The sequence below is a fragment of the Erinaceus europaeus genome, chromosome 10 (genome assembly GCF_950295315.1).
Source record: "Erinaceus europaeus chromosome 10, mEriEur2.1, whole genome shotgun sequence".
Lineage (NCBI taxonomy): Eukaryota > Metazoa > Chordata > Mammalia > Eulipotyphla > Erinaceidae > Erinaceus > Erinaceus europaeus.
Genome location: NC_080171.1, coordinates 67,107,455 through 67,133,819, shown reverse-complemented (window position 1 = coordinate 67,133,819; position 26,365 = coordinate 67,107,455).

Sequence of the window (26,365 nt, the reverse complement as noted above, 5' to 3'; positions counted from 1 at the left end):
AGTCACATGTTACTAGGATATCCCTAACCTTGCTTCCTTAAACCTGCACTATATAATTACTATTCTTCTTTTACAGAACCATGTTTCATTACATGATGCAGTCTGGTATCGCAATCAAGAGTTCCAAGCCTGCATTTCTGATTTGATGTTACCATGTGGTTGTGGAGATAGCGTAAATGTCTGAGTTGAGGGCAGCCAACTGTTTATTACTACATTATCTTCTTCTAGTAAAGGAGACTGTGGAACTAATGCCCCCTCCTTTTCCTCACACATAAAACTTGATGAGATATTAACATTTAAATTATACCACTCTTTTTTTTATTATTCTGTTGTAGAGGCTTTGAAATGCCTTCTGGGGAAGCTTAATAACACTTTCAGCTTTTTTGTGGATCTTTTTCAACCTGGAAACTACTGTCACTCCCTAAGTCTGCAGAAAGGAATTTCAGTGATTGCTGAAGCCCCAGGCTCTTGTTTGTCTAAAATTCCCCCAAGTCTAATCTTCCAGGTTCTACAGCCTGACAACTTGAACCAGATAAAAGGTAAAATCTTAGTTTCTCTTCTCTTATGAATTCCCTGGGTGAGTAAGTTCTCGCTTATTTCCATTTCCTTCATGTCCCCATATCTGCAAAATAAGCACAAGATTGTCTTTTAATTAGTAAGTTCAAAGACTAGAGCTACACTGTCATTATTCCTACTGAGGACTGTTTTCTGTTAAGGGTAAAAGCATAGTGATTTTTACTAAGGAAGCCCTACTGCTCTTGCTACTACTGTAGTACCATACTTTTTTGCATGCCCAGACCCTAACCCTTCATTTAACATCAAGTTAAAGTGTTCTTCCCTGTAGCTTTTCCCATTACTTCTTCTCTTCCCCATCACTCTTGATACAAACAGAAAGAACAACCACTGCCTTTCTTCTTATGGAGCTGCATGTGTAACTCCTAAATCTTTTTTATTGCTTTATTTGATGTTACCATGTGGTTGTGGAGATAGAATAAATGTCTGAGTTGAGGGCAGCCAACTGTTTATATTACTACATTAACTGCTTCTGGTAAATGAGACTGTGGAACTAATCCCTCCTCTTTTTCCAAGACACTTATACTGTGTCTATCTTTTTCAAGTCTTTTGCAAGACACTTGTACTATGTCTGTCCAGTTGTTTGGGATGATGCAGACATAGTTATTTTAGACACATTTGTGTCATAGAGTTGAAAAAGAAGAGATGACTATTTGAATTGTCTTCTGAATTAACACAATGTATATTATGTTAACTAGTCTTATAGTTGTGGCCATTTTGCAATACTTATAAATTGAATCATTATGTCATATATCTCTGACCAATATATTAGCAATACTTCAATAAAAAGGTAATAATTATATGAAAATTATTGGGATTAGTTTATAATCAACAGAATAAAAATATTTACCTGAATAAATCACCAAAACTTTGATTTAGTTTCACTAAACTAAAAGCAAAAATCACTTACTATTACTTATACTAACTGTTGTCATAGGCACTTGTGATAACACTAAGGAAATTATATATAATTATGCAAATTTTACTTTATTTTCAATTTTTTATTTATAAAAAGGAAACATTGACTAAACCATAGGATAAGAGGGGTACAACTCCACACAGTTCCCACCACCAGAACTCTGGATCCCATCCCCTCCCCTGATAGCTTTCCTAGTCTTTAACCCTCTGGGGGTATCGATCCAAGGTCATTGTGGGTGCAGAAAGTGGAAGGTCTGGCTTCTGTAATTACTTCCCTGCTGAACATGGGGGTTGACAGGTCGATTCATACTCTCAGTCTGTCTCTCTTGTTCCCTAGTGGGGAAGGGCTCTGGGGAAGCAGAGCTCCAGGACACATTGGTGGGGTTGTTTGTCCAGGAAAATCTGGTCTGCATCATGCTAGCATCTGGAATCTGGTGGTTGACAAGAGAGTTAACATACAATGCCAAGCAAATTGTTGATCAATCATGGACCTAAAGACTGGAATAGTGCAGATGAAGAGTTGGGGGGGGGGGGTCCTCCATTTTGTAGATAGCCAGTAGGCATATTTTAGTTATATTCCAAAGGGCCTGTGGCTATACTATTTTTTTTTCTTTTTTCCCTTGAGCCTGAAATCTGATATGCAGGTGGATCCAAGTTATTATCTGGGGAGATGATGTCATGGCTGGAACAAGGACCAGAAAACGGGATCAGGGAAGACAGTCGCTCCCTAATATGGGAAAAGGGTATAAATATTGTTGACTGTAAGCCCCATCGATTTGATGTGATCTGGGGCCCATATTCAGCTTAGAAGCCTATGTGTTTGGGAATCTCAGGACTCCCTGATTAGGGGCCCAGCAGATGGGGTGGCCTGATAGTGACTAAAGGATCATCATTAAAGTGTGCCAGTCTCTAGGGTATATGTTTCTAGGAATTCTTCCATTTCTTCCAGATTCTCTAGCTTGATAGTGTATAGTTCTTCATAGAAGTTTCACTTGATTTTCTGTGGTATCAGTTGTGATATCTCCTTTATCGTTTACAATTCTATTTATTTGAGTCTTTTTTTTTTTTTTTTTTTTTAGTGAGTCTGGCTAGGGGTTTGTCAATCTTGTTTAATTTGTCAAAGAATCAACATTTGGCTTCTTTGATCATTTTTATACTTCTCTTATTATCGATGTTATTTCTGCTCTAATTTTAGTGATTTCAGTCCTTCTGGGTGCTTCAGGGTATTCTGTATTTTGGCAAAGGCTTTCTTTGCATCTACTGATATGACCATGTGGTTTTTGGTCTTGCTTTTGTTGATGTGGTAGATCACATTCCTCTTCTGTTCTTTTTCTTCTCTGTAGGCTGTGGGAGTCTGAGGACTTTTAAACTATAAGTACACTTCTTAGCTTAATCCCTCACTCCTGACCAAGAGATAAAGCAGGGTGGGAGAGAGATAATACAGTGGTTATGCAAAGAGACTCTGACACCCCAAGGATCCAAAGCTCCAGGCTCAATTCAGCTTCTCTGCTGGGCCCTGTGAGTTTCTAAACAAGTCCTGTTTATAGTCTGTAGGTTCTGAGGCAACTGTTCACTATGTTCTCATCAGGAGAACAACATGGAAAGGCTCCCACCACACAGCCCCACCACTAGGCCACCAAGGTGTAGATCTTCTCCTTAGTTTCCTGGTTAGTTCTCTGTCCTTGGTGTCAGCACAGGGCCTCCTCCCTGCTGCTCCAGCCTCTGAAGGCAGTAGCAATGGAGACTCACAGTTGCATTTGGTGAGTCTTAGGGGAGTCCTCTCCTCCCTTCAGGCATCTTTTGGATGGTAAAACAGACTGGAGGTGGTGCCTCAACTGGTAAACTGCTGGACTCTTCCAAACTTGATACTTGATCTGTTACTGAGATCATCTGTCATGGTCTAATGTATTAATGCTTTCTTTATTGGCTTTGTTTAGCTAGGTAAAGATTTTACTGCCTAACTTTAGTGAACTTGAATTGAAAATGGTGAGCACTTGGGAATGTGTCTACAGCAATTCAAATGTGACTGAGATTCTTAAAACTTTGAAAGGATAAGACTATCATCATGAATTTTTTTTTGTCAAAATCATTCATGCTTTTTATTTGAAGGTTCTAAGTTTTTTTTTTTTGGAAGATTAGTTGTACTTTAGGTGAGGAAGTCATAGAAAAACTAGGTAAGAATAAAGTAGAGAGCAAGTGAAGTTCCCAGCTTAGCTGCCCTCCTGTTTTATTTCATTTGACTTATAACCAAACACTTTTATCCTTGAGGTAGTGACTAAATCATAGCAAACAGGATTAGACTTCTCAATCACAAATCTGTATCCATCTAGATGTAGCTTTAGTCATATATTCATGCATAGTAGCTGATAAGAGATTAATTTTATATGCCAAGTTCTATGCAGATTAATGTCAAAGTGCTTTAGGATGGCTTCAGTAGAAATGATAAGTATGTACAGCATTGTAAATACATTGCTCTTGAGTAAACTCATATATTTCTGTGAGTTATCATTGGTAATTATCTTGGCAACTCAAAGCACATACAGGTAAATTTATACTGTAGAATATATACTGCAGAATGTACAAGCTTATTTTAAAATTATTCAGTTAGATATTCTGCTAATCTTTACATTCTAGATTTCTAGTAAATCTGTAGATTTAACTCATAAATAAGAGGTACTGACCAATAATCCTACAAATCAAAATCAAATCATATTGAATGGAATCACATAGTTTAGAAGCTGGACGTTATACCTCCTAGACATCTTCATACTGTATGGCAACTGGAAATGAAAACTCAAAGTGCCTTTGCTTTCATCCTAATAAACAAGAGAGAGGCATCTTAATGACTGACTTATGAACATAAAGTATAATATTACCAGTGAGAAATAGGCAGGCGTTAATATATGACTGTATTACAAGAATAGTTTGTTAGTAATCAGCTTGATTAACTTTACAAGGAGTACATAATCAGTTTTATTTTCCAGTTACTGACTTGAAATTCTTTATGTTCTTGGAGAGCACTTTTATTTAAATATTGACAACTTTCATATACTGGCAAATTCTGTGAGATTGTGAACCTATTTTATGAAAGCCTTAAAATACTTTTTTTGGTTGACACAAAATTGTTCAGCCTGAAAGGATACAGTCAGAATTTATTCTTCACACAGTCATATTTCTGCTGGTGTGGCACTGAAGTTTTTTTATCAACTACTTTGAGTAACTTGGTCTTTGGGGTGTCTTTTTTCTTAAATACTGACAAGGAAATAATCGAAAACATAGCTGAGTGTTCTACCATGGCAGATTGTTTTATATGACTGGAGAAACTTCTGCCTCTGGTAGTGGTCACAGGAGTGCACTAGATATTTATTGGATAAAGAGATAGAAGTCACTTTTCACAAAGGAGAGGAACTATATACAGACTATATAGCCTCTGTATGTGTAAAAGGGACGTGAGCTAAACTGGAAAGTATTGATAAAAGAAAGTAAGATGGAACGTTAAGTAGGGGGTTTAAAGAGGAGGAATCCTATGATTTTCAAAATGAAAGTTGGGGATATATATATATCTTTATAGTAGTATCATTTATTTCATAGTTGGGGGAACTATCCAGTTGCAGTCCAAGTTGTTTCTTATTCTTGGATCACTTCAAGCTCACAATATTTTACAGTTTGTGAATCCTAAAAAAGTAGATGTCTTTTATAATTATTTTTTGCCGGGGGTAAATGCTTAAAATACAGTTGTTGGCACATGGGTATTTTCTTAAACAAAATACTTCATCTTATCCTCTAAGGCCTACACACCATTTTATATGAGATGAATATATGGGATATTAGACTTGGAGGAGAGTGTCAAGGATTAGAACTGAAAACATGGAGCCTAGAAATATATAAAAGGCAAAAAACAAAACAAAACAAAACAAAAAAAAAACCCACAATTCAAAGCTAAAGTCAAGAGCCCTTTCCTGAATCTAATGAAGCATTACTCCAAAAGGTGCAGTACTCAGTGTGAGGAAAACAGAAGACAACAAGGCTAAGAAAATTTAAGAGGCAGAGAGACATGGAGTCTAAACTTCATGTGTACCCTGTTACAGACAAGAATCTAGGAAGAACAAAGAATTCTCCTTTCTGTGAAGAGAATAATGATCATTGGCTTCCAAAGAAGTTCTGTGTCTAGAAACATATTAGGTTTTTAAATCTTTTGCATGTGCATTAAATAGCTAGGAAGACAGTTAAAATGTAGGACTAGTCTGAGTAGAAAAATAATTCTTCTTCCAGGAAAAAAAGAAGCATTTTTTTTTTCTTAATTGCCACTAGAGTCTATCACTGGGATTTGTGCCTACATAAGGAAGCCTAGTCCTAGTGCAAGTGATATGTGCATGTTACTGGTGGGCCATAATTCAGGCCCTGGGGCAATCTTTATTATGGTTTGTTTTTAGTTGGTAACATTCTCATGAGTATTTTATTCTTTTTTTATTCTTTTTTATTTAAGAAAGGATTAATTAACAAAACCATAGAGTAGGAGGGGTACAATTCCACACACTTCCCACCACCCAATCTCCATATCCCACCCCCTCAACTGATAGCTTTCCCATTCTCTATCCCTCTGGGAGCATGGACCCAGGGTCATTGTGGGTTGCAGAAGGTAGAAGGTCTGGGTTCTGTAATTGCTTCTCCGCTGAACATGGGCGTTGACTGGTCGGTCCAAACTCCCAGTCTGCCTCTCTCTTTCCCTAGTAGGGTGTGTCTCTGGGGAAGCGGAGCTCCAGGACACATTGGTGGGGTCTTCAGTCCAGGGAAGCCTAGCCAGCATCCTGATGACATCTGGAACCTGGTGACTGAAAAGAGAGTTAACATACGAAGCCAAACAAATTGTTGAGCAATCATGGACCCAAAGCATGGAATAGTGGAGAGGAAGTGTTAGGGGTTACTCACTGCAAACTTAGTGTACTTCTGCTTTCAGGTATATATTTTGCAGTAGTTTACGGATATGTGTGAACATATGCTCTCTCTCACAGAAACTGGTGTATATCTTGGTTTTGGGATTTTGTTAGAAAGTGAACCACCTGAGATGAAATTAGAGTATACTATGAAAGGAAAGGTCTCACCAGAGTAATGAAGCTGAAGGATTGTCATTCCACACGTGAAGTCTCTGGACACAGTCTGAAGTGAAACATGTAGAGGTGGCAATCTTTGTGTTGGTTAGGTTGTGATCGGCAGATGCAATATTATTTGATATCGATTGGGAGAGGCATACGGGAAAGTGGGCCCTATACAATGGTTCTAGAACTGGGGCAAATACAGGCTCTATAGTGGAGATGTGAGATTCCTGCTGTCTTAGGGTTCAAAAAGACAATCGATAGTTAATGTTATCATCACATTAATTGGTAATTGGGTTAACTTTGAAAAGTCCTTTGGTTAGGGTTTGCTGTACAGTACCCAGTATCTTGTATATAGCTGTGCTATTGGTTGCTTCTGATCTACTTGGTCTATGCTTTTGAGAGAGTCTGCATATCAATTACACAGGCTATATATTGAAAAGATTCAGTTTGTGTTTTGAAAAACTTCGAGACATACAATTAATTTTCCCCCTCTAGTATTAATTAACTAGTGATTTATATGACTACATTTTACTAGGAGTGTACATAAACACCATTCCCACCACCAAAAGACTGTGACCCATCCCTCCCACCAATTCCTACCCCCCACTGGCCAAGGAAGCTGCATGTCTACCCCTCACCTACTTACAGTTTGGTCAGGTCCTGTTTTTAGTTTCCCATTCAGATCTTCTTAATCAACTTTTGTAGATGAGTGGGATCATCCCATACTCATCTTTATCTTTCTGACTTAGCTCACTAAAAATAATTTCTTCTAGCTCTGTCCAAGATGGGTCAGAGAAGGTGGGTTCATTGTTCGTGATAGCTGCATAGTATTCAATTGTGTATATATACCAAAGCTTTCTCAGCCACTCATCTGTTGTTGGGTACCTGGGTTGCTTCCAGGTTTTAGCTATTATGAATTGTGCTGTTATGAACATAGGAGTACACACCTCTTTTTGGTTGGGTGTTATGGAGTCCTTGGGGTATAACCCCAGGAGAGGAATTACTGGATCCTATGGAAGGTCCATGTCTAGCCTTCTGAGAGTTTTCCAGACTGCTCTCCACAGAGGCTGGACCAATTTACATTCCCACCAGCAATGTAAAAGGGTTCCTCTGTCCCCACATTCTCTCCAGCATTTGTTGCTGCTGTCCTTTTTGATGTGTGCCATTCTTACAGGAGTGAGATGGTATCTTAGTGTTGTCTTAATTTGCATTTCTCTGACAATCAGTGACCTAGAGCAGTTTTTCATATGTTTGTTAGCCTTTTGGATCTCCTCTGAGGTGAATGTTTTGTTCATATCCTCTGCCCATTTTTGGATGGGGTCATTTGCTTTTTTTGTTGCTAAGTTTGCTGAGCTCTTTTTGTATTTTGGTGTTTAGTTTCTTGTCTGATGTCTGGCATGTGAAGATCTTCTCCCATTCTGTGAGGGGTCTCTTTGTTTGTTTAATAGTTTCTTTGGATGTGCAGAAGCTTTTCAATTTGATGTAGTCCCATTGGTTTGTTTCTGCTTTAGTCTTCCTTGCAATTGGGTTTGATTCATCAAAGATGTCCTTGAGGTGTAGGTGGGAAAGTGTTTTACCAATGTTTTCGTCTAAGTATTTGATTGTTTCTGGCCTGACATCTAGGTCTTTGATCCATTTGGAGTTGATTTTTGTTTCTGGTGAGATAAAGTGGTTCAATTTCATTCTTCTGCATGTTACAACCCAGTTTTCCCAGCACCATTTATTGAAGAGAGCCTCCTTTTTCCATTTCATCCTTTGGGCCCCCTTATCAAAGATTAGATGTCCATAGGTGTGGGGATTTATTTCTGGGCTTTCAATTCTGTTCCACTGGTCTGTGTGCCTATTTTTGTTCCAGTACCATGCTGTTTTGATGATGATGACTTTATAATATAGTTTAAGGTCTGGGAGTGTGAAGCCTCCATTTTATTTCTTTTCATCAAGATTGTTTTGGCAATTCTAGGTGTTTTCAGGTTCCAGGTAAATGATTGTAGTGTTTGTTCTATTCTCTTAAAGAAGCTTGGTGGAACTTTGATGGGTATTGCATTAAATTTGTATATGGCTCTGGGGATAATATTCATTTTGATGATATTTATTCTTCCAATCCATGAGCAAGGGATATCTTTCCATTTCTTGGTATCAGTTTCTATTTCCTTGAGTAGCAACTCATAGTTTTCATTATATAAGTCTTTCACTTCTTTGGTCAACTTTATTCCTAGGTATTTGATTGATTTTGCTGAAACAGTAAATGAGAGTGATTTCTGGATGTCTTCTTCAGATTTAGTGTTTGCATAAAGAAATGCCACTGATTTTTGTACATTGATTTTGTAGCCTGATACCTTGCTATATTGCCTAATAACTTCCAGTAGTTTTCTGCTGCATTCTTTAGGTTTTTCTATGTATACTATCATATCATCTGCAGATAGTGAGAGCTTTACTTCTTCCCTTCCAATTTGTATTTCTTTGATTCCTTTCTCTTGCCTGATTTCTATAGCAAGAACTTCCAATACTATGTTGAAGAGTAACGGTGACAGTGGACAGACCTGTCTAGTCTCCGATCTGAGGGGGGATGATTTCAGCTTCTGTCCATTGAGTATGATGTTGGCTGTAGGTTTGCTATATAGACTCCACTATCTTGAGGAATTTCCCATCTATTCCCATTTTTTGTAGAGTTTTGAGCATGAATGGGTGTTGGATTTTGTCAAAGGCTTTCTCTGCATCTATTGAGATAATCATGTGGTTTTTAGCTTTGCTTTTATTGATGTGGTGAAGGACATTGATGGACTTACAGATGTTGAACCAGCCTTGCATTCCTGGGATGAATACCACTTGGTCGTGATGAATAATCTTTTTGATATGTTGCTGTATCCGGTTGGCCAAGATCTTGTTTAATATTTTGGCATTTATGTTCATCAGAGATATTGGTCTGAGTTTTCCTTTTTTGTTGTGTCACTATCAGCTTTTGGTATCAGGGTTATGTTGGCTTCATAGAAGGTGGAAGGGAGTATTCCTGTTTCTTCAGTCTTATGGAAAAGCTTAAGAAGTATGGGTACTGTTTCCTGAAAGTTTTGTAGAATTCATTTGTGAATCCATCTGGTCCAGGACTTTTGTTGTTGGGGAGATTCTTAATAACGGTTTCAATTTCTTTGTCTGTGATTGGTGCATTAGATTTTGTAGTTCTTCTTGGTTCAGTTTTGGAAGAGCATATGCTTCTAGGAACTGTTCCATGTCTTCCAGATTCTCTAGCTTGGTGGCGTATAGTTCTTTATAGAAGTTTTGCAGGATTCTCTGGATTTCTGTGGTGTCAGTTGTGATATTTCTGCATCGTTTACAATTCTATTAATTTGAGTCTTCTCTCTTTTTTGTTTGGTGAGTCTGGCTAGGGGTTTGTCAATGTTGTTCAATCTTTCTTAGAACCAACATTTGGCTTCACTGATCTTTTGTATGGTTCTTTTATTTTCGATGTTGTTTATTTCTGCTCTAACTTTAGTGATTTCTGTCTTCTGGTTGCTTTAGGGTTCCTTTGTTCCTCTTCCTCTAAGTCCTTGAGGTGTGCAGTAAGGTCATTCATTTGAGCTTCTTCTTGGTGTTTAATATGTGATTGTATGGCTATAAGTTTCCCTCTCAGTACTGCTTTAGGTGTGTCCCAAATATTTTGATAGGTTGTGTCTTCATTTTCATTTGTTTTCAGGAACATTTGAATTTCCTGTTTGAGTGAGTCTCTGACCCAGTGGTTCTTAAGGAGTATGTTGTTTAGTTTCCAAATTCTGTGACTTTTAATAATTTTCTGTTTGTTTTTAAATGTTAGTTTTACTCTACTGTGGTCTGAGAAGATGCTTGGGATGAGTTCAATGTTCTTGAATTTATTGATGCTGTTTTTGTGGCCTAACATGTGATCTATCCTTGAGTATGTGTTATGTGAATTTGAAAAGAAGGTGTATTCCAGTTTTTTGGGGTGAAGGACTCTGAAAGTGTCCAAGAGGTCTAGTCTGTCAATCTCTTCATTTAATTCTCTTGTATCTTTGTTGGTTCTCTGCTTTGTTGATCTGTCTAAGTGTGAGAGCGGGGTATTGAAGTCTCCCACTATTATTGTATTTCTGTTGATATATTTTTGAAATTCTTTCAGTAAGTGCTTGATGTATTTAGATGGGAATGCCTTTCCTGCCCTTTTTTGTGGTCCACTAGCCTGTATGATAGTTTTCCATCCTTTTACTTTAAGTCTGTGTTTATCTTGTTGTGACAGATGGGATTCTTGCAAGCAGCATATGGTTGGATTATGTTGTCTGATCCATCCCCCAACTCTGTGCCTTTTGATGGGTGAGTTTAAGCCATTGACATTTATTGATATTATGGATTTAATATATTGTAGTGCCATTCTTAAAAAAATTTTTTTGTTTGCTCTGATATATTACCAGTATTATAGTGATGTTCTTGTTTATATAGGTGTTTTAGAACCTCTTTCAGGGCCGGCTTCGTGATGGTTGCCTCCTTTAACTGTTGTTTATCTAAGAAGGTTTTGATCTCTCCATCTAGTTTGAATGAAAGCCTAGCAGGATATATTATCCTTGGTTGAAACCCTTTTTCATTCAGGGCTCGATAGATATCTTGCCATTCTCTTCTGGCTTTTAGAGTTTAAGTGGAGAAGTCTGCAGATAATCTTATGGGTTTTCCCCTGTATGTGACTTTTTTGTTTCTCTCTTGCAGCCTTTAGTATCCTTTCTTTATCCTTACGTCTTCTCATTGTGACTATGATGTGTCTTGGTGTCTTCAGGTCTGGTTTGATTCTGTTTGGTACTCTCTGGGCCTGTTGAATCTTGATGTCCTTTCTGTTATTCAGGTCTGGGAAGTTTTCTTCTATTATTTCCTCTAGAATTTTTGCTTCCCCTTCCTCTCTTTCTTCCTCTGGCAGGCCAATTATGCGATTGTTACTTCTTTTGAGATCTTCCCATATGTCTCTGTTGTTGTTTTCAGTGTCTCTCAATCTCTTTTTAAGCTTTTTCACCTCTTTCTTCGTTTTCTCTAACTCATCCTCTGTCTAACTAATTCTGTTTTTTGCTTCTGTCAGTCTGCTTTCCCTTGCCTTAGCTTCTTTCTTCATTACAGCTATTTCAGCTTTCAGTTGTCTAGTTGCCTCAAGATAATCAGTATTTTCCTTGGGGGTCTCAACTGTTGTTTCCCTAATACTGTCATTCCTTTCCTTCAATGTTGTTTTCATTTGTGTGATTAATAAGTTTATTATTGCTTGCATACTTTTCTTAGCTATGGTTACTTCTGGCTAATTTGTAGTTTCTTCTGGGCTCTTGTCTTCATTCATTGGAGTAGAAGTTTTATTTGTTTTTGATCTACCCATTTTTTAAATTTATGTGTTTCTTATTTTTATGCTCTTTTTTTCCTCAGTTGTTGTGTCTTGAGTACAGGCAACACTGTACTAAATACCTTTATGACAATTATACTCACCAACCTCAGGAATTACAGTAGCAACTGAAGCAAGTATTGAATCAGTTTAAACAATACCAGTTAGCCAAACAGTGTCTCCAGTCCGTGAAAAAATAGTAACCAAATCCCAGTGAAGAAGAAAGAGAAAAGAAAGAAGGGATAGCAAGAACAGACAGTTATGCGAATCTACTATCCACTGTATATTCTAGGGGTAACAAGAGGGGAAAGGGAAATAGAGCAGAGATACACACATAGAGAGTCCACTCCGAATCATATTTCTTCCCCAAAATAATTCACAAAGTCAGAAAGGCAAAGAAGAAGGAAGGAAGAAGTGTATGACAAGATAAAAAAAAAATAAGAGACAAGAGAGACAAAAGAGAAAATATAAGAAAAAGAGCTGTAATTAAAGATCAGTGAAAGGAAAGGTTTTTTTATTACTTTATTTTTAATTTAATTTAATTTAATTTTTTTTAATTAGCTAGGAGGAGGAGGGAGGGGAGAATCTGTAGAGGAAGTAGGAGTAACGAGACAAGTTCCTCCCACAATAGATAAGATGCCCACTACCCTAGCTATGAAAGATACCCTAAGAGTTCATTCTGATCAACCTAAAGGGGGGGAAGATATATGCCTTCATATAATATTAATAATAAAATAGAGCGGGGTAAAAAAAAACCCGTCCCAGATTATCTCAAACCTCGTGATCAGAGGCAGCTGATTGTTAAGAAAGAGAAATAAAAATAAAAACAACCTCACAACTAGTTAAGGATAGCTGAAATAGACAGTTAAGCAAATCTACTATCCACTGTATATTCTAGGAGTAACTAAAGGAGGAAGGGAAATTGAGCAGAGATACTCGCAGTGAGAATTCAACTCTGAGTCAGAATTCTTCCCCCAAATAATTCCCAAATGTGAATCAGTGAATTCAAAAAAGCACACTGCTTGGTAGTGTGGGGGATGGGGTCTGTGGCTTTGGAAGCTGTAAGATTAAGGAAGAAAGGATGACAAGAATGAGAAAAAGAAAAAAAAAGAAACAGAGAGAGAAAAAAGAAAAAGATAAGAAAAGAACAGTCATAAAAGAGCGGTGAAAGGAAAGAGTTTTTATTCATTTATTTATTTTTAATTATTTAATTAACTATGTGGGGTGAGGTGGGGGGGGTTGGCTACTTAGAAAGAAAAAAGGCCAGAGGTTTCAGAAGGGTATAGACTTAGAATGAATGATACTCCCTGGTGGGACAAGAATTTTGGTAAAGAAAGAGGCTCAGTAGGGGAGCCTGCTAGGAGCTGGTCCCCAGGGACTGGTTATGGGGGGTGAGGAGGAGGAGGTGTGCTTAATAATTTAAAAGAAAGAAAAATTTTCCCCTTTTTTCTACTCTTTTTTTTAACCCAAATTAAGTTATAGTCACCTCCTTGGTGTCACCGCTAGGACCCCTTATTGACTGGCCCATTAAAGGCAGAAAATCCTACCGTTTCCAGAAGATGTGGTCAGAGCTCAAGCTGCTAGCAGCTTCTCAGTCCGCCATCTTCCGGGAACCCCCCTCTCATGAGTATTTCTAAGGTCAGGAATAATGGAGCATTTTTGTTACTTCTTAATTAATTAATTAATTTATTTATTAATATGGATAGAGCTAGAGAGAAATTGAGAAGGGGTGGAGATCAAGAATGAAAGATAGACACCTGCAGACTTGCTTTACCACTTTTGAAGTTATCCCCCTGAAGGTGGGGAGCCGGGGGCTTGAACCCAGGTCCTCATGCACAGTAATGTATGTATTTAACCATGTGTGCTACAGTCTGCCCCGCCCCTGCTTTTGTTATTTCCATCATGAACTAGTACTGCATTAAGAAGAGAAAATATACTCATGTATAAATATCTCTTTCCTCTTGAGATAATTCTTTTGTTTTGAACATATCTGCTATGAGGTGGCTGTACTGAATACTCAGTAAGGGTGGACCTGGTCTTTCCCCTAAGGTTGATTTAGCACTGGAAGCTTTAGTCAATAATCTGAGAACCAGAGGCAAAACTATATTTCCTGGAATGAAAGTTCCACGGGTGCTGTTGTTTTCCATATCCTCTTTTGTGCCTTGCACTTATAGAAAAGTGAATTGAGTAAATGGTTAAAACCTACCTACAGCATCAGCACAGAAGCAGTGATAGTGGCTATGGCAAGCTCACAGGTGAAAGCAGACACCCAAGCAAGTACTGGCCTGTTGCATTTCCCACACCACAAAAGAAGCACCGAGAAGCTCTGCAGAGGGATTATAGGTGGGCAAAAGTCAGAATTATTTTTGGTGTCTAGTCACCTAGACATCAAAGGTGGCAGTTGAGAACTGAGACCCAGCCAGGTACTTAAGGATGTTGAGACCCCAAGCACAGACATTGTTCTCATTGTCCTTATCTGTAAAAAGGAGAACGATAGGGAGTTGGTTGGTGGCACAGTGGGTAAGCGCACGTGGCACAAAGCGCAAGGACCAGCGGAAGGATCCCGGTTCAAGCCCCCAGCTTCCCACCTGCAGGCAAATCGCTTCAAAGGCAGTGAAGCAGGTCTGCAGGTGTCTATCTTTCTCTCCCCTCTCTGTCTTCCCCTCCTCTCTCCATTTCTCTCTGTCCTATCCAACAACATCAGTAACAACAACAATAATAACTACAACAATAAAACAACAAGGGCAACAAAAGGGAATAAATAAATAAATATTTTAAAAAAGAACAATAATATCAATTCCTAATACTCTGAATATTCAATGGCATTTAAATTGCTTAGCACAGTATGTAGAAACTGCTGGACTTTAGACAAAAAACTAATTTATTTCCACATTAAACAGTTTGGATAGAGCAAGTACCTACTCACCATGAAGAAAAAATGGACAGGATTTTCTCAGTCTAGAGTAAAATCATAAACTAATTCACTAAGGTCATTATGATAGTTGCTTGACCTAAAGAACATAAGTGATAGTGAATGTAAACTCCAGTGCTACCAGCCTGAATCAATACGTATTAGGAGTAATGATCCATTGACTTCTGGGTAATGAGAGAAAGTTATGATGTTGCAACTGTATTATAGCTTCTTGGAATTTTATTGCTTTCCTCATACATTATTATAATAACTAGAAGCATGAATCATTTGCTTCTGAACTGCAAGAATCTGCAGACTGAGATGTTGATCATTATATGTCAGAAATGATTTCTGAAAGAAAAACAAGCAGGACAGTGCCATGGCATTTACTGACAAGCACTTGAAATTTGCAGCTATCCATGTTATGTCATTTGTCTCTGAAATCATTGGTTCCTGTTTGGGAAAGAAACTTGTTATATCAGAACAGTTATGTACAAAGCCAGTCAAATATAAGTGCTGAAAATATTAGAAAAGAGCTATTCATTTCTTAATGAGAGAGAGGAGAGGAGAAATACCAAAGCACCACTCTCTGTCACATGCGAAGCCTGGACTCACACTTGGGACCTCATGCTCAAGAGTCTAGTGCTTTATCTACCACAGTACTTTCTAGATCAATGAAATAATTTTTAAAGAATGGTAGTATTTTTTTTTTTTTTGCCTCCAGTCATAGTGGCTCAGTGCCCACATTACAAATCCATCACTCCTTGGTGGCCTTTTTTTTTTCCTTTTCCATTTTATAGGATAGAACAGAGAGAAACTGAGAGGCAAGGCAGAGGTAGGGTGGGAGAGAGAAAGATAGACACCTGAAGATCTGCTTCACTGCTTGTGAAATGTCCCTGCTTCAGGCTCAAACTTGGTCCTTGCACATTGTGCACTATGTGTGCTGAATCAGGTGTGCTACTGCCCAGCCCCCTGATAATTGTATATTATTACCACAACTATTTTTGTCCTTACAGTGTGCCAAACATTGCTCCGAGTACTAGAGTACAAACATTCATATTAGAGATTTGTGTTGTAGTGGTAGACAGAGATAAATAAATGAATAACTAGTAGGCAATATGGTAAATATTAAGCTTAATGACATGGTAATTTGGGCATTATCGGAGCTCAAAGGAGTGAGTTTTGTTTTATTTATTGTCACAAGGGTTATGGTGGAGACTTGGTGCCTATACACCAAAATTCACTGTTCCTGCAAGTCATTATCATTACTATTATTTTTTTCCTAATAAGGATGAGAGAAATTGAGAAAGAAGGGGTGGGGATAGAGAGGGAGAGAGAAAGAAAGGCATCTGCAACACAGCTCCCCATACTCTGCAACACATGAAGCCCCCCACTCCTCATACTTCATTTACGGCAACTGAGGACTTGAATTCAGGTCCTTGTGCATAGTGGCATGAGCACTGAGCCATGTCCACCACTGCCCAGACCCAGGAGTGTATTTTAACACATAAGCATGGACAATGGTAGTCCTTAGGTGTTAAAATGTTAACTAAGAAAATAAATTCACATGAAAGAGAAATAGCATAAGTGTATTTTTAGGTTAAAATTATGGCCTGGTATTGAGAGCCAAGGCTGCAAGAAGAGATTTGCTATTGCGTATGTTGTAAGGCATAAAATGTAAGGAGACAAATCTGGGGAAGGAAAAAACATTTAGATTAAAGTTTTCCGTGCATTATAGGTTAAGATATTTGGCCTTTATCTTTTAAAAAAATATTTATTTGTTTATTTATTCCCTTTTGTTGTCCTTGTTGTTTTATTGTTGAGGTTATTGTTGTTGTTATTGATGTCCTCATTGTTGGATAGGACAGAGAGAAATGGAGAGAGGAGGGGAAGACAGAGAAGGGGAGAGAAAGACAACTGTAGACCTGCTTCACCTCCTGTGAAGCAACTCCCTTGCAGATGGGGAGTCGGGGGCTCGAACCAGGATCCTTATGCCAGTCCTTGCACTTTGTACCACATGCGCTTAACCCACTGTGCTACCTCCCAACTCCCCTCACCTTTATCTTTTAAGTGTATGTTATTAAAATGATGTGTATACATATTTATTTATATTTAATAATATCGTAAGCTTAAAGGAGAATTGCTACTTTTTGTGGAGTGAAATAGACTGGGAACTCAGCTCATAGTCAATTTTTCCTTTGATTATCTCCATCCATTTATTGTAAATGTTGTTTTCCTTTTTGGAAATACAAAATATCACCAAGTAACATCCTTTATTCTCTTTCATTTTAGAGATATTGATATTTATTATTCTCTTGTGACTGATATAAATTATGTTTTTTATTGTTTTTTTTTTGCCTCCAGGGTTATTGCTGGGGCTGGGTGCCTGCACTATGAATACACTGCTCCTGGAGGCCTTTTTTTCCCCATTTTTGTTGTTCTTGCTGTTGTAGCCTTGTTGTGGTTATTATTGTTATTGTTGATGTTGTTCGTTGTTGGATAGGACAGAGAGAAATGGAGAGAGGAGGGGAAGACAGAGGGGGGAGAGAAAGATAGACACCTGCAGACCTGCTTCACCATCGGTGCAGCGACTCCCCTGCAGGTGGGGAACCAGGGGCTTGAACAGGAATCCTTACCGGGGTCCTTGGTGCTTTGCGCCACCTGCGCTTAACCCGCTGTGCTACCGCCCAACCCCCATTAATTATGTTTTTTTATAATGAAGATCCTCAGTCATTGAGACTTTGTGTATTATCAAAGAAGAACATATAAATGTATCTGAAAAAAGCTGTTACTTATAGTCTTCCCTTTACCAAACATATATTTTTAAAACTTGACTTTTTATCATCTACTTTAATAAGAATAATGTATCATGACAGAAAATGCGAGTACAAATGACAATTTAACTGTCATATATCAATTTAGACTTTAAGAATGCAAACAGTGCCATTCTTCTGGTTTTTTTTTGTTTGTTTGTTTCAGAAGACGTTTTGATAAAACTTACTGTTTTTGTTACTGTCTTTGCCAGGGCTTCATTACTATAAGCCAGTTTTTTTTTTTCAGTTAGAAAGAGAGGGAGAGACACCACAGCACCAAAGCTTCCTTCAATTCTCTGGGGCTGGCACTTGAACCTAGGTCACCTGCATGACAAAGCGAGTATCTTCCCAAGTGAGCTATTTTACTGACCTAAAATACATTATTCATGATAACCTTTAATGGATCCATTTTCAAGTAAATTATCAAATATATTTACTAAAATTATTTTTCAATTTCTAATATTGGAAATATTTGCATATAGCATAATATACTTACATAGATATATTCTACATATGCATGCTCTTTGAGGTATGCAGTATTTCAAGGGTTTCTGAGAACAGCAAAAACACAGTTAGTGTGGGAGTAATTTCATATTTAATTCTTATATTCCATTTGATTCATATTTCACATTTGATACTACTTCATTATTGTTTACCAGTTTTCCTAAGCCTGAGACAGCAGCTTTCATTCATAAGTCCTGTAATACTTTTGTTTAACATCTCTTACTACAATTTGTTATAACTTTTTTCTTTTATAGATCTAGCATTTCTGCCATACATAATTTCAATACTCTGGTGCCTTTTTTCTTTTTTATAAAGAGAGAGATAGGGAAAGATATCCCAGTGCTAGAGCATCCCCTGGCACTCTTACACTCCCATGTAGTGCCAGTGCATAAAAAAGCATGTGCCATACAGGGTGAGCTATCTTCCAGTTCTGGATGGGTATTTTCAGAGGTGGTAACCACACATTCTCTTATTAATGGGTCTGTGTGAAGTTTTCTTTTTTTTTTTTTTCTTCTTTATTGGATAGAGACAGCCAGAAATTGAGAAGGGATGGTGTGGTAGAGAGGGAGATAGGCAGAGAGACACCTGCTGCACGATTTCATCATTTGTGAAGCTTTCTCCCTGCAGATGGGGATCGTGGGCTTGAAGCTGGGTCCTTGTGCATTGTAACATGTGCACTCAACCAGGTGCGCCACCAACTGTCCCCCCTTTTAATTTAATTTTATTTTACTATTTTATTTTATTTTATTTGTCAAGTTTTCAACATGACACCGACTTGTACCTCCAACCCTGATTTGTTCTCTCAAGTTTTCAGGACATTGCCATAAAGATGGTGTCTGGGATTTCCTCGACTATAGGTTGGACACAATTTAGACTTGTATTATCACTCCAAATTCCAGTACACTATAGTCTACTGTGTTTTCTTCCCTCTGTTTCTCAGTGGAGGGGTTCTAAGAGTCTCATCTCTGATATTCTGCATTGTAGGAGTAAGTGTGATTGTCACCAAACACAATTCTCTCACTTCTCCCTAGGTAAAATTTTCATGCCTCATTGAACCTTGTTGCCTCTACTGTGGGTTTCTTCTATGTGAGAGTAGTTCTCTGTTGCTCCTATCCGTCTCTGTGCTGCTTTTGTTGTGGCTGCTTTATTCCTCTTGGTTTCAGGTCTGCTTCTGTGTAAGTTAATATATACTTAGTTTTAGATTTGTTGTGCTCATTGGAAAGAAGAGCTGTTTTCCATGTTGCATTATATGTGTCCACTAAGGCAGAACTTCTCATTTCTGCTTTCCTAATCCTACTTCTGATCAGGTTCACCATGTTTCTATCTTCAGGAAGTGAGAAAGCTTTTCTATAAATGGTGTAACTGTCCTGCTTGTTTAAATAAATTCTTTGATCTTGTCTCCTTGTCTTGCTTTGGGCTTCTATGTTGAATCATCCATTTTTCCCCATGCTCTTTCTAATTAATTTGCTAGGCTAAATTAGTGCCAAATAAATAATGAGTTTCTAAATTAGCTGACACAATTATGGAACAAAGATTTAATTAATTTACTATGCAGGGTCTCCTAGACACAATTGTAAGTTTATAGCACAAAGTGATGGCATTTATTAATGTGGAAAGTTTTCTCATTTTAACAGGTTTATTTTAATTTTTTTTGTCATCACTCGACTTCACTGCTTCAATCTAACTTTTTAAGATTTAGGGAGATAGAGACAGAGATATAGGGAAGAGAGGGAAAGACATCATAGCATTGAAGCTTTTCTCAGAGAACTGGCTGTCAAGCATGAGCCTGGGTCTCATGCATGGCAAAGCAGATACCCTCCTCGGTATCATACTGGCCCATTAACAGGTTATTTTAATTACAAGACTTTACTGTGGGCATTTTCTCAGTTTTGTGTACATACACAGTAGGATGCATGTCAGTCAGATTACACTGCTTGTTATATTCCATTTCCTATGAAGTTCTTTAACTTCATTTTATGTAGATTAAGATACTTTCCAACTCTCTCAATTTAGTGATATAAGTATTTGTTATACTTTCAGTAATTATCTATTCACATATGAAAGCTTATAACTATCTGGCATTTGCCTTTCACTAAATCACAGATTGAAAACTTTCTTGCAAAAACTGCCTTTATTATATGTGATATGCCAATTTTTTAAATGGATTCTCACATGTTAGCTATTTCATTTCGTTTCTTTTTTTAAAAAAAGTTACTTCTATAGAACTCTGTGTGAATCATGAACTTGTACAGACTGGGGACTTCTACATGGGGAAACATGCTTTACTAAAAAGATATCTATGAAGAACTCCAATTTAGTTTTATATAAAATGGTGATATATGAGATGTAATTACTTTCCCTACTAAATTTACAGGATAATTTAGGCTATTCATATTCAAATTCATAGTATCTGTATTGGCAGTAATGATGGTAGTGCTTTCTATTCTTTTATTATCATTTAGAAGATTCCATCCCTAAATTTCAGACAAATTCCTTTTGGGGCAATCTCTAACCAAACAATAAAATGATGTAGACTTTGAACTGTAATTCTCAATATTAATATGGCCCAGACTATGATAGCTCACCTAATAGCTAGACAGAGTACAAATTATGGGAAAATGAGCCTTTAGAAGAATGCATACATCTTTTAAGATTAATGATTGAAATGGATAACTGAAGAGATAGAGTGTGGGGTGTAGAATTCTCACAGTATTTTAAGTGTGTGGAACTTACCTTGGGCAGATGACTTCACCAATTTATCCCAGAACCTCACCTCTCCAGAGCCCTACCTGCCCCACTAGGAAAAGATAGAGAAACAGCTGACGGTTTAGGCTCACCTGCTATTGCCCATGTCCAGGGAGAAGCTATTACAGAAGTAAGACCTCACACTTTCTGTACACCAAAAATAATTTTGGTCCATACTCACAACTGGGGGGATATAAGGGGGAAGATGACCAGAGGGCTCTGAACTCTTAAGTCCATCAGGACCTGGAGGACAGAAGAGGAAAAAATGAAGGGGCATTTGGAACCTGGGACTTGGTGCCTCAGGCATGAAGTTCTTTAAAATTAACCATTATTATCTCTTCCACTCAGTTTTGCTTCCTTGAGGAACTGTTCTCTCTCACTCTCTTTGACAGATATAATTAATCATAGAAATTTATGTAGGAATGTATGCATATTAAACATTTATTGTCTTAACTTATATTTTTTAAATTTGTGGTGATAGATATTTTATTCCCATTTTTAGAAATGAAAAAAAAAAAACTGGTATCCATAGAAACTAAGGAACAGGAACAGGAACAAAGTTATTCAACTATAAAGTTTCATAATTAAGATTCCAAGCTAGGATTGATGCTTTTATGCTTCTTGTGCTTTAGTCATAGTGTAGACCTGGCCTTTTGAGAATGTGACTCTGTGTAGATAAATCACATCATTAAGCCTGGCTTTAACATTGTGAGTCTTTGCAGCATGTACAAATGGAGGCTCCAATACCATAATTATCACTTCTAATGTGTATTCTGTTCTTGCGTCCTGAGATATTTGCCTTAACAAGGCCAGTTTTGAATTGAGGATTCTTTGGCCCTTCAGAATACCACACCAGCATAGGGTTCATATTCTGTGCCTTTTCCCTACATTTGACTGTCCTGAACCTGAGGGAGTCTTGTGCATAACTGTGAAGACTTACCTGTATCCACAAGCACATGCCATTTGACTCCTGTCCACCAAAAGATGCTCTGTGTCCTCCCTTCAGCTTGTAGGTACAAAAATGAGTAGCACAATCTGCCTCAATAAAGATTCCCATAGGGATTCTAGAAGTGGGTTCAGAACAGTTTGTATGCAAATTCTCACTTTCCAATTAGCAATGTCAGATCAACTGAAAGAGAGATCTCTATGGAGCAGACCCATTTTACCTTGTGAACTTGTTATGGCTAGAGGGAGTCAAAAGATAGTAGAAACCCTGTTGTTTTGGTGAAAGACTGATAGAGCTTACACATGTCCTTTCAGTAGAAGAATCAATTCCTTATTTTTGAAATAATTACTTCTTTTTAAAAGTTTTTAAAAATCATTTACTTATTATCAGATAGACAGAGAAATTGAGAAGGAAGGAGACAGAGAGGGAAAGAGACAGATACCTGCAGCCCTACTTCACCACTCTTGAAGCTTTCCCCCCATTAGGTGGGGACCAGAGGCTGGGTCCTTGAGTACTATAATGTGTGCTCTTAATCAGGTGTACTACCACCTGGTCCTCGAAATAATTACTTCTTCATAGGCATAGTTTCCTATACTGATATAGGAAAGCAATGGTTCAGGATCTTTTTTACCATCTTCTACTATTCTTTTATACCTAGTAATCTAAATTTGAGAGAGGTCAGGGCCAAAACTTGCCTGTCCAATTCTTAAGAAATAGCCTTAAATTCTCGAGTTGAGTCCAAGTCCAGGTTAGCCACATGTGTCAGCCCTCCCTTGACATCCTAGTTGGTTGTTATACAGCCTATTACTCCCCACCTATGCTCCAGACTGCTGTCAGTCTTTACTGGAACTATGCAACTTAAATCTGTGAGGAGGGAGTAAAGCATCCTCCTTTGCTATGGGGGAATTGATCGGATGTAGAGGAATTAGGGTTGAGAGTTACTTACGGTTTCTTAATGTCATGAGAGCAGTACATTAGTGAATTTGGTAAGTGACTTGGCAGTGGCTTCTCATCTATCCTCATCCAGTAACCAAACATGTTTCTGAGCAGAGATTTAGATTTTTTAGAGATAGTTCCTTATCATGGATTGGGGAAGTGGCCCATGAAAAAGGGAAGTTGACTTCCCTCCTCTGACTGGAGCCTTGAATTTTGCTCTCTGGATTGTTCTCCACTGACTATGTATGTAGCTTGCTTTATTTTAATATTGTATGGGGGATCAATTCTCTAGTAGTACTGCAGTGAAAGGATATCCTGGGGATATTCTCAAAGATGTGATTTCCTTCAAGTTTTATAGACTGCTCTCCATATGTTCACCATATTATTAACTGAAACTATAGGAACCTTTAAATTTACTACTGTGAAAGATATTTTCACAGCTATTTCAAATGTGAATTTGTTTGTGATGAAGTAGAGTGAGTTAACTCAGCCGAACTGATGACTGGTTTCAGGAAGAAAGGAAAAAGAAGCACTATTCTCCTTAGGAATAGCTTATCAGACTTGATGGAAATTGCAGTCTCTCTCATTCTATTAAAGAATGAAGTGCACATTAGGAGACCAATAAGTTCCCATGATAAATTTCTCCCATATTTGACCCTCATTTATGTGCTTCTAAGTCCACCTTTGTTGAGATTATAGGATATGATCCCTGCCTTCTGTGTCAAGTGGTGCTTCAGGAAGCAAGATTAAGTTTATGTTCTTATCCTTAAGTGAGAGTGTTCTGTAGTCTTGGGAAGTAGACACCTCCAACAGTAAGAAAACTGGAATTAGTTTTGTAATCAGATCAGTAGTTAGAAGGAACACCAGAGCATACCCACTAGTCTGTTCAACATAGTATATGGGGAAAGAGTGGGGAGAAAAGTTCATCTGATAGTGAGAGGACACTAGAACTTTATTGGTAGGCATGTTGAGTCTTGTACACATATAAAGGTGTAAAGCAATCTACTTGAACTTTTTGTAGTCTTATAAACCAATGATAAATCAATGAAAAGAAGAAAACTGCGATATATCCTCATAAATGAAGCCATTTCCCCCTCAAAATGAAGGTATAATTGTATACATATTTCTTCCTGAGGAGAAGTGTTTATATATAATCAGACAGTGTAATGTCTACTCATTTTAGCACATGCAGAGAAGGAAGGAGATAGACTGAAGAAAGTAAGAAACAGAGAGCACATGAGAATCCTAACATAGGAGACATGCAACAAAAAGAAAATATTGCAGTAAACAGTGACTATGAAGAGGAGTTTATGGAGCATAATTGATGGTGGGAAGATTTTCCTTAGTAAAATTATTAACAATGTCTTAGTATCTAAAGTGATGTTAGAAATAGGAGCTCTGACATTTTATTTTATTTTTTATTTATAAAAAGGAAACACTGACAGAAACCGTAGGGTAAGAGGGGTACAAATACTCCACACAATTCTTACCACCAGAACTCTGTATCCCATCCCCTCCCCTGATAGCTTTCCTATTCTTTATCCCTCTGGAAGTATGGACCTAGGGTCATTATGGGGTGCAGAAGGTGGGAGGTCTGGCTTCTGTAATTGCTTCCCCACTGAACATGGGCGTTGACAGGTTGATCCATATTCCCAGCTTGTCTCTCTCTTTCCCTAGTGGGGCGGGGTTCTGGAGAAGCAGGGCCCCAGGACACAGGAGTCCAGGTGGGGTTGTCTGCCCAGGGAAGTCTGATTGGCATCACCGTAGCATCTGGAACCTGGTGGCTGAAAGAAGAGTTAACAAATATCAGATGTCAGGCTTAGGAAAAAAAAACACTAATATAGTCATGGGCCCTTTGGAATATAACTAAAATATGCCTACTAACTCTCTACAAAACGGTGACCCCCAAATCTTCATCTGCAATATTCCAGCTCTGACATTTTAAACTATGATAAGGGATCTGAGGCAAAAGTAGAACCTCCAGGCACAGAATGAACAGTGAGGAACACATGATGAGTAGAAAGGAGGCAATGCAAATAGGGAGTTCAGACCAAAGCTAAAGACAACTGTTCTCCTTGCCTCAGCTGACTCCAGGTCTTCACTGTCCACCTAGAGGACAGTAATGTCTATATCATAGAAGAACTGCTTTTAAGTTATTTGCAACTTGTTTATTTACTTATGAAACTTCAAGGAAGTTCATCTACGCCGATGACATCTGCTGTGCAACTCAGGCATCAAAGTTCGACATCCTCGAGGAAACACTCACGAAAGACATGTCTCTGATATCTGATTACTGTAAAAAATGGCGACTAATCACTAGCACTGCAAAAACGGTATCATCTGTTTTCCATCTACACCATGCCTCGGCCTCACGTGAGCTTAATGTGCAGCTTGGCGATACGAGAATCTGGCATGAAGCCCAGCCAGTCTATCTTGGCGTTACTCTCGATCGCACTCTGTCATTTCACAAACATCTCATAAAAACTGCAGCAAAGGTGGGCGCAAGGAATAACATCATTGCAAGACTGGCCAGCTCCTCATGGGGCGCGAGCGCTTCCACACTACGATCATCATCTCTGGCATTATGCTATTCCACTGCAGAATACTGTGCCCCAGTATGGTTCCATAGCCCCCATGTCCACTTGGTCGATTGCAAATTATATTCCTCCATGAGGATAATTTCTGGAACCATCCGTTCCACCCCGGTTCCATGGCTACCAGTTCTTAGCAACATCGCCCCGCCAGATATTCGTCAGGATGTGGCATCATCTAAGTTCATTTCCCACGTCTTCGCTCGACCGAACCTGCCAATATACGCGGATATCTTCGCCCACCCTGTTCAACGCTTGACATCTCGTCACCCAATCTGGTCCCCTACGCCTACACTGAACTTCTCTGTTCCAGTCTCTTGGAAACAGAGCTGGCAGTCAGCTGAGGTAAAGAACAAACACCTCATCACAGACCCCTGCAAGCGTCAATCCGGCTTTGACCTAGCACGTTATGATTGGGCCCTCCTCAATCGCTATCGAACAGGCCATGGCCGGTGAGCCGCTATGTTCCATCGCTGGGGAGCCAGAGACAACCCGAACTGCCCCTGCGGCTACAGACAGACTATGACCCAGATAGTCAACGACTGCCACCTCTCCAGATTCAAAGGAGGTCTCAAAACTTTACATCAGGCTCAACCTGATGCTGTTGACTGGCTACAGAAGAAGGGCAAACGCTAGAAGAAGAACTTATGAACTAGCTACTAAGTGATTTCTGTTCTCTGCATCTTGAATAAATGTGTTCTGAGGATTGCCTAAGTGAGGATAATTCTCAACTAAAATTTCCCTGAATATGGTCTCTTCTCCAGGGTTATTTCTGGGGCTCAGGGCCTGTGTGAATCCACTGCTCCTAGAGGTAATTTTTCCCATTTTGTTGCCTTTGTTATTGTTGCCATTGCTGCTGCTGTTGTTGTTGGATAGAACAGAGAGAAGTCAAGAGAGGAGGGGAAGACAGAGAGGGGGAGAGAAAAATAGACACTTGCAAACCTGCTAACCTGCTTCACTGTTTGTGAATTGACCCCTTGCA